Source organism: Berghia stephanieae, chromosome 11 (genome assembly GCF_034508935.2).
Source record: "Berghia stephanieae isolate SIO BIC M18660-M18661 chromosome 11, UCSD_Bste_1.3, whole genome shotgun sequence".
Taxonomy (NCBI): domain Eukaryota; kingdom Metazoa; phylum Mollusca; class Gastropoda; order Nudibranchia; family Aeolidiidae; genus Berghia; species Berghia stephanieae.
Genome location: NC_088370.1, coordinates 28,981,252 through 28,991,083, shown reverse-complemented (window position 1 = coordinate 28,991,083; position 9,832 = coordinate 28,981,252). Strand labels below are relative to the sequence as shown.

Here is a 9,832-nt window from a genome sequence, read left to right as displayed (position 1 = left end):
TCTCTTTCTATGTTCTAAAGAATGCCCACTGACACAAGGCGATTAGTTGGTCCTGAGTCGACTCAAAGTCCCTATGACTTTTGCCCGAAGAAAGTTTTGAAATTGGTAAGCCAAAAAAAAAAAAAAATAAAAAAAAGAAAAGTCGAAAGGTGGGAGTGGGGCAAAGGCAAAGGAAACATTGGCCGTGTCCTGTGTCGAGACAGGTGAGGGCTTCCACTGAAACCTGGGATCACTGTGTACTGTGTTGCAATCTTGCTTTATATACCGTAGACAGGATTAGCATCTTGGCTGCTCTTGCCAAATAGAGAAACAAGAGAGAGAAAGAGTAGACTTGTCAAAAGTGGGACCGTGTCAAGTCAGTTCGTAACTACTACTACTAGGCACTTTGATAAAATTTTCAAACTCAAAATATCTTGATTTGACTCAGTCAGGGGGATGGGACTTGAAAAAACATAAAATTTGATACCTTATTTGTTTCTCTACGACCTACGGTTCCAGAGTTATTTATATTTTTCTACTGAAATTTTTTGTCAATTTTACAGAGAGAATCTGTGATCTCACTGCTGCCTCAAAACCAGCATCTCGCGGCTGTCGGGAAATTTTGAGTCTTGCAGTCAACATGGCCCACTTATTGTTTTCAGTAGTTTTGTTTCAATTAAAAAATAAATGGCAAGTGTTAGATATCATTTTAAAGGTCAGAAAATGAGCTTTATTTTCATATAAATCATTTTCATGTATGGAAAGTATGGAAAAAATTAAGGATAAATGAAAATGGAAAAAAATATGAGGTTTTTATCCTAAAAAGTGGGGTTGGTGGCGGGAAAAATAAAACAATGAGCGAGTGTATCAATTTTGATGAAATTTGGCAGAAATATTCTTCAATTAATTGTCTATCGATGTATGAAGTATAATTAAAATGTATCCATAATTTTAAAAGTTCTTGTAATTCAAAAATTTTAAAATTTTTATTACATAAGCTTTCTGAGAAATACAATCAGGAATTAAAAATGAAATACACCGTTAGAAAGCTTGTTTTGTGCCCTTTATAATGATACCAAAATTAGTTACATAGGTTCACAAATAACGCCATGGTGACCAACACAGTAAAGGGTCAATAATAAAGTTCCAAAAAACGAGTTTCACCTTACAGTGAGCCTATCGGCGGCCACTGGACTGGAGTTATCAAAGTGCCTACTACTACTAGCCATCAAGGATTACGTATTCATTTCCTGAGCAGTCAATTGGGTATTTAAAAAAAAAAAAATGACAAATAATCTAATTGCGATAAATTTGAAAACCTCATTGTTGGAATCAGCTTGAAAAGTGGAGAAAAATTGTCTTTGTCTCATAAAAATCGGTCTAGAAATAACCTTTTTTTGTAATAGATTTGATTTTGACACAGCTTTCTCAAATTTTATAATTTTATGATAATTTTCTTATTTTACGGTCGATGTTCTTGATTTATATATCGTTTTTCATTTCTCAATGAGACTAACGCACTGATGTAACTCGATTGATTCAAGAGTTTAAAACACAGATTTCGTGTTTTGATTGTGAGTCCAGCTTTACTAAGAATTCACGAGCGTTGAGATATGACGTAACTATACATACAAGACCTCGTTCTCCAGGCCATAGTAGGGCTTCCATTCATCGCTTTCAGTCAACCGTGGTCTTTGAAGTTACACAACATATCCCGCCTGTGATGCCTGTACATAAATCAAGGGCTGAGCTGACTCATGTTGACAAGCGAGCTATCAAAAGAGCAATCGTTAATTGGTCAAAAACTCAGGATTTCATAATATAAGGACATAAGTTCTTGAAAGCGATACCCACCCACCTTCAGTGGACAGAACTGATATGATGAAATTAGGGCTCCATAAAATGTTATATCATGGTAGGCTCCACCCTCTATTTCTATTCTGGCGTAGATGTAGACGGTGATAGCATTTCCGATATCATAATGACTAGTGGGCAAAGGGTTAAAGCTTCCAAACAATCCCAATCGTCGTCTATCTCTAATGGGCCCCGTTAGAGCCCCGACGCGCAATCTGTCTATTAACTGCCACGGAGTGATGTCATTAATAATAATATTAATACTCTAATTTTTTCTTCTCTTCTCTCTCTCACTCTCTCTCTCTCTAGCTCTCCCTCTCTGAAACACATATTTTCTTTCTTTCTCTCTTTCATTTTCTCTCTCTCTCTCTCTTTCTCTCTCTCTCTCTCTCTCTCTCTCTCTCTCTCTCTCATTTCTTCTTTTTGCCTTGAAACGTGCCAGCTGGTAAATCCTCAACTCCTTAACTGCCATGGAGTATACAGTGATACATTAATATAGTACTTTCATTTTCTCATTATCTTCATCTCTCTTTCATTTACTCATTTTCTCCTTTTCTTATTCTCTCTCTCTCTCTCCCACCTCTCTCTCTCTCTCTCTCTCTCTATCTCTCTCTCTCTCTCTCTCTCTCTCTCTCTCTCTCTCTCTCTCTCTCTCTCTCTCTCCCCCATATTTCCTCTTTCTGTCACAGACCATACCAGTTTGTAAATCGTCAACTATTTACTATTAAGCCATGGACAGATTCAGATGCTGTTGCACAAATCTTTTACTTGAATTGGTCCTTATTTAAACGAAGTGCGGTATATTTTCCCTTAAAACAAAGGAAATTCTAATTTTTAAACAAATCTATCGGGAATTGTTTATACTTGGTAGAGATTTGCTACTTCATTCTTCTGTTTGTTTTTTTCTCTGACTCTGAAGTTTGGTTCAAAAGGAACAGTAATTTTTGTTTTGATATGATTTTAACTCTTCTTGGAATTCGTGAAACACTTATAAAAGTTTTTTTAAAATGCAGATGAGTGTAGACTTTGATCTCTCCATTATAACCATTGACAACGAATGAATAATTGGAAGAAATGATGAGATTCGAGATTTGTATGCATGTGAATTGGGGCTTGACTGAACTCACTGCATCTACTTGAAGAGTTCCAATTTGACTCCTTGGTAATTGATGAACCGTCAACTACCAAGGACTCACTCCTTGGCAATTGACACTTCCAATCTTAAATTATATTACTATTGATTGGTTTGAATATTTTTTTCGAATGAAAGTTTGTAGTAGACATGTTGGTTGGGAGGGGGGGGGGGGTCACTGCTCTCTGACTCTGATTGACAGTTGTCAAATTATTAATTTTATAATTGGGTTAATTTTACTTTGAATTCAGCTTTATATTTTTGTCTTTTACGATTGAATTTCATTTAAATTTGAGTTTGTTTTTTGTTTTTTTTTTTTGCTTGTTTTTTTTTTTTCACATCTTGGGAGTTATGTTGGATTCAATTGTAAGACTAAGACATTGCGAGTTTGAGATTGGTTTTTTAAATTTATTAATTGAAAAAAATTGTGTTTGATTATATTGAACATCCGTTGATATTTCATTAAAATATGAAGCAATGACTATGAAATGAAATTACTTTTTTTATTATTTGAGGAAAATAATGTGCTACAATAAGCCTACTGATTAAATAAATTTTTGAAAATCCATCCATAAATAAAAAGGTTACCCCATCTTCAAAGATGTCATTGATTTGAATGACCTGAAAAAAAAATATGGGACACTTTTTTCTGCTTTTTTACATTGCCAAGGACTCCTTGTAAAGCACTTTGAACACGTTAAATAGGATATTGCTCTAAAAAGATGCTCAAGTTATTTTTTTAAACTTTTGTAATTTAAGGATGTTGACCACAACCAAAGGCCTGATGGGAGATCTTCAGATAAAATGCGGCCAGTTTGTAAGTTGATTAGATGTTTTTCCTGTTTTTGATAAAATTTGTCACTTAATATTAATATTGGGGGAAATATCTTAATACTTTATCACACTTAAATAGGATGAATGGATTTACTTTTAGTAATTCCACAGCATAATAGTAGAGCAATCAAACTAATCGTTGTTATAAAAACATATTGATTATAACAAAATGACTTTAACAATGAATGGAAAATTTAAAATTGTTTTTAATTTTTCCGCAGGACAAATGAGTATTGAGTAGTTGGTAATTTGTGTTTTTTTTTGTGTGTGAATTTCTATTTCTTCTTTCTCATCATAAGCTACTTCTTAGCCCTTCAAGGTTTAGAGATGGAATGAATTATGTTTCTGACTTAGTCTTGTGATTTTGTTATTGTTTGTCTCCAAGACAAGCCTCAACCAATCGGAATTGAGAGGAAGAAAAATAATGGAAGGAAGAGAGAGAGAGAAGAAAAGGGAGAGTGAGAGAATGAATGATAGATAAAACAATCCGGGAAGGAGAGAAAGAGGAGAATAGGTAAGACCATCGGTGATATGGTCACGGAGAGTGAATAGTATTCACCAAATGATAGGGTAAAAGTGAAATAGTGATCACTGCAGACCATAAGGAGTGGGTCAAGTACATGACAACTGATGGTAAAATAATTTCTTGTTCATCAAATTTGTTTGAATTTATTTGCATTGTTTCAACAATAGACAGCCCAAACTAAGAGCAATTATCTCTCCCAAGGATACCCTTTTTCCAGCTAAAGCCAGAAAACTGACTTTTTGAAATTTCTAGGCTAACTTTGTTCGGCATTGGTGAGTTGCTTTTTTAAAGATGAAAGCACTGGTTGTTTAAAAACAACAGTTAAGGGAAATCTCGATGGATATGTATCCTTTACTGTGAGTTAAGGGTGATACCGTTTGATGAAGAGAAGCTTTGTACAATATATTTTCATATATGCTCTTTACGAGAAACATTTTCAGGCTTTTTTCTCTTAGCAAAGGGCATCTGTGTCTCTCCATTAATGATAATGTTTTATGATTGTCATGTTTCTTATCTTTTATTTTACCTAAGTTCTGATGACACTTTATTGTATTAATTTATATATTTTTTCTTTTTATTGGATTTAGTCATCATTTTGGTTATGGTTTTTCAAGTTTGTTTTGTATTTCCTTTCATGTCATCAGTTCTACGTGCTGGAGTCATCAGCCAGGCCAAAGGCTCAGCTTACATTGAAATGAATCTAACCAAAGTTATTTGTGCTGTGTAAGTTGCATCTATATGTTGTTAAACAGTGTATTTTTAAAAATAGTTATCGACACATTTCAGTGCTTTCTCTCTCGCACACACTTACACACAAGTGAACACGGGCAAGAAGGCTCTTCTTTATTGAACTGGTCCTAATATTAGGCAGACTGCAATATCAGTCATATCAACAGCGAGGACTGTCTTTATCACACACGCACCAAGGGACCCAACACATGATAAAAAAAAATTGTGATTTAGGCCAGTTAGGTTGTTTCCCTTGAAATTCGACTGTTACAGGTTTTAACAGGGATTTTTAGGCTGGTTTAACTTTGCTGCTCAGCACTGTGACTTTGACTTTCTTAATATAGAGAATATCTTCCTCATAGGGTGAATAAGAGGATTTAGATAATTTTTAATGGGTGGGCTTGAATAATTGGAAGAAGGTTACTAAAGTTATGTGTGGCAAACAAATTTCTGCAAAGTTGAAGGGAAAAGTATATACCATTGTAAGACAAGCAATGATGTATGGATTAGAGACAGCAGATATGACAAATAAACGAGATAAAAAAAAGTAGAGTTGGCAGAAATGAGGATGTTTAGATGGTCACTAGGCTGGGCAAGAAAAGATAAAGTGAGAAATGAAAGGATTTAAAGATTGACTCAAGTGAAGAATGTATAGATAAAGATGAGAGAAGAGAGATGAAATGGTTTGGACATGTTAAGAGACGAGAGAAGAGAGATTGAAATGGTTTGGACATGCTAAGAGACGAGAGAAGGAGTACGTGGGAAGGAACGTATTAGATATATACAATTAGTGGGAAAGAGAAAAAGAGGGGTGCCCGAAGTCTAGTTGGATAGATAGGGTAGAGGATGATATGAAAGAACTGGGTGTAGAGGAAGATGATGCATTTAACAGAGATGCATGGAGATGTGGCTTGCATTATGGCAGCTCATTCAGAATTCGGAATACTCTAAAAGAAGATCATTTTTAATTTTCAATGACCAATAACATAAAACAGGTACACAAATTATGAGGTTTTTCCCCCTTGGCCACTAGAGAATGGGAATTACTGCCAGGTGACCTCGTATTGCCATGAAACCATCGTTTGTTCATATGATTTAAGGGGGGGGGGGGCATCTAGAATAGAGCTACGTTTGCCATCTTTATTATGTAAATGTTGCTGCTCGAAGCTCGAAGAAATAAATAACAATGTGAAATTGAATGTAAGCTTCTATTTAATAAACGAAAACAGGTAATAACATAGACATTTTGGGTTTCCCCTTTATCAACAAAACGGGATGAATAAGACCCTACAGACGAATGAGATAATGTGATAGTGGCGTTGTTTAGGTGAATAAACAAAAATTTTATTTTTGTTTAATCACCTTAACAATGTCACTATCACATTTATTAAATTGAAGCTTACATTCAATTTCCCTTTGTTATTTGTATCTTTATTATGGCATGGGGTGGCAGGAAGCAGCTACTACGGGAACAAGTCACTTTCTTTGTTAAATCTGGTTTTCATCATACCAGTTCCTTAGATGTGGACATTTATTGTTTTCACCATGAAAGCAATTTAGACTGGAAGATTACTTTTGTACTATTAAAGAAAATTCTTGAGAAGAATCGATCGAAAATTGATTTTTTTCACCCACTTATTTGGGAAATGGGCATTTTTGGTTAATGTAATATCTCATTAATCATTTTATAAAGAATTTTTATCTAATTGAACTCATTTTTCGTGTTTTTTTTTTTTTTGTCGTTTTAAAACATGAGGTATGCACTCATTTGGTGCATGTTGTGATTGTTTATCTTGTCTTTGAAATTTTGATAAATTAATTCACAGGAAAATTATTAATTTCTACAAATTTCAATCTACAGATTTGAAACATGCAGAAAATTATTCAAAGCATGTGTATCAACAAAGTGACCAAAGGAATTTTTGATATCTCATTTTCTTCTAAAGATTTGGGACTGAGCATTCCCAATTGATGGCAAAATTTAGTTTTGCAGTGCTCTTATTCCTTTTGGCTCAACGTCTGTGGGCTTAAATCAAGTTTTCAAAATATCAAAATTCTGCATGGTCACTTTGTAGACACTGGCATTCTAAAGAATTAGATCCAATTTATTAGCTCTAGGAACAAAACTGAGGCTGTTGTGGCTGTTCCAAGAATTTAAAAAATTCAAGATGGCCACCTCAATATATTGCGGAACATTTTGAAATTTTTCAAAAAATTAATCTTGGTGGTTTAAAGAGGTGCGTTTGAGTACTTATGAATGTAAATTGCGGGGAAAGTACTGCTCAAGATACAATTTAGTATTTTCATGACTGTTCACTCTTAAGAGGTACTACTCAAGATACAATTTAGCATTTTCATGGCTGTTCACTCTTAAGAGGTACTACTCAAGATACAATTTAGCATTTTCATGACTGTTCACTCTTAAGAAGTAGGTACTGCTCAAGATACAATTTAGCATCTTCATGACTGTTCACTCTTAAGAGGTACTACTCAAGATACAATTTAGCATTTTCATGACTGTTCACTCTTAAGAGGTACTACTCAAGATACAATTTAGCATTTTCATGACTGTTCATTCTTAAGAGGTACTACTCAAGATACAATTAAGCATTTTCATGACTGTCCACCCTTAAGAAGTAGGTACTGCTCAAGATACAATTTAGCATTTTCATGACTGTTCACTCTTAAGAAGTACTGCTCCAGATGCAATTTAGCGTTTTCATGACTGTTCACTCTTAAGAAGTACTGCTCAAGATACAATTTAGCATTTTCATGACTGTTCACTCTTAAGAAGTAGGTACTGCTCAAGATACAATTTAGCTATTTCATGACTGTTCCCCCTTAAGCGGTACAAGAAATTTTGAAGAGCGTTTTCCACTTGATTATGATATTTATCCCCCCCCCCCCCACTTTCTATATATGTCTTTCTTTACCCTCCCTCACCCATTCTCTTTCTTTTTTTTCCCCCCCCCCTCTCTCTCCCTCACCCATTCTTTTTCTCTTCTCTCTCTCTCTCTGTAGATATGGACCAAGGGAGGTCCAGCGTCGGGAAGATTTTAGTCTACAAGGCCAGTTGACATGTGACTTCAAATTTGCAACATTTTCATGTCGTCATCGTCGACAACATCAACAGGATAACCAAGAAAAAGATTTATCCCTTCAGTTATTAGAAGCACTGGAACCTGCTATATGTTTGGTGCGTAGAAATATTATTTTTTGAAAATTGATGATAATAATAATCATAATAATAACAATGCTGAAAACTTATATTGCGTTATAACTCCGAGACATCCGACTCTAAGACTGGATGCAGTAACCTTTTTATTTTGTATTTTGTATTTTTTAAAGAGTGTCCCAATTAATCACATACATTAGGTCTCACCTTTGCATCACTCGCAGTTGGACGTGAACCTTTGTCATATTCGCCACAAGCTCAATTTTTTACTGTTAGACGCACCTTTATTATTTTATCTGAATGGATTAATTAAAAAAAAAAAAATTTAAATATTTTTTTGGGGTCTATTTTTCTTTTTAATCACAAAGAGGGGGAAAGGAGGGAATTAGGTAGGTTGTTGTTTTTTTGGTTCTTTTTTTCCCCCCTTTTTAAAAATATTCATTTTTACTTGTCAGTTTATTTTATTTATGAAATAGAGTTGACTATAGAGAGTACTTGTAATTTTTCTGTCCATCAAGACATGTCGAGCCGATGTGAACCACCAGTTGAGTGTAGAAGTTTTCAACCTTTGTGTATTATTAAAAAATGAAACAATTTGGGGGTTTTTTTGAAGTGTAAAAAAATTTGTAGGAGATTCTTCGGAAAATTTTAAAAAAATCTTTTTCTAAAATTTGGGGAAAAAACCCAATATAAAAATTTAAAAATAAACATGTTATTCTTCATTCATACAACCCTTGAATAAAAAGGGGTTTTTTGGGTTTTCCCTTTTTTTCTTCCTCCTCCTCCTCCCCCCCCTTTTCTTTTTTCTTCTTCTTCTTCTTCTTCTAGTTATTGTTTTTTTTAATTTTTAAATTTTCCCTTTAAATTATTAGATGTCAAAATACAAGCTTTTTCATATGAAAATTTGGACAAAATATTTTTTAAAACAAGCAACAAAAAAACAAACCCCAAACCCAGTTTGGAAATAAAGTAATTCACCTTTTTTTGGTCCTTAGATTTTGTCCCTTTGAAAAATGGTTTATTGTGTTTCTATTATATCTCATTTAGAAAGTTTTGAAATTTTGTCCGTTTCAGCACAAATACCCCCAAGGCCCCAAAACAACGTTTACGTGACAGTTATGGAGGGAAAAAAAAAAGGAGGTAAGAATAGATCTATGCGGTGCAACGGTACTGTAGTCGTTGGATTCTGCACCCCGAATTTTGAGCACCCTTGAAGTACAACACGTGGAGCTGCTGGGTGACCGAATTTAATTTATATAAAAAGTCGTTATCTTCCATGAGCATTGGATTTTGACATGCTCCTTAGGCTTTAAAAAAAACCCAAAAAACCAAATTGGCTTTTATAAAGCGCCCAAAATCCACCCAAATTGCTCCCAAAACGCTTTATAAAAGCAACCGGTTTCAGGGATGTAGAATGCGACATGAACCTGTTAGGCGATATTGAATTTATTCCAACAGAAAAATAATGCTGTGAGGCCAGGGTTTCTCATTTTACACACCTGAATACGGTGAAGAATGTGAGTAAAAAAGGGCTTTTCCAAGGACTCAAAGGGTCGAACCCAGGACCTTCCCATCCCAAAGCGAGGGGTCATTCCACAAGGGC

General features: G+C 34.6%; 1 pseudogene across 1 annotated transcript in view; it reads left to right on the top strand.

Annotated features, from left to right (window-relative positions):
- The window catches only part of LOC144956384 (exosome complex component MTR3-like), a 10,743-nt pseudogene continuing 911 nt past the window's right edge, over window positions 1–9,832 (top strand). The window contains exons 1-5 of the transcript XR_013641946.1: window positions 1–105; window positions 3,725–3,782; window positions 4,970–5,048; window positions 8,076–8,250; window positions 9,304–9,369. The product of XR_013641946.1 is annotated as an exosome complex component MTR3-like (transcript). The remainder of the gene's footprint in view (window positions 106–3,724; window positions 3,783–4,969; window positions 5,049–8,075; window positions 8,251–9,303; window positions 9,370–9,832) is intronic.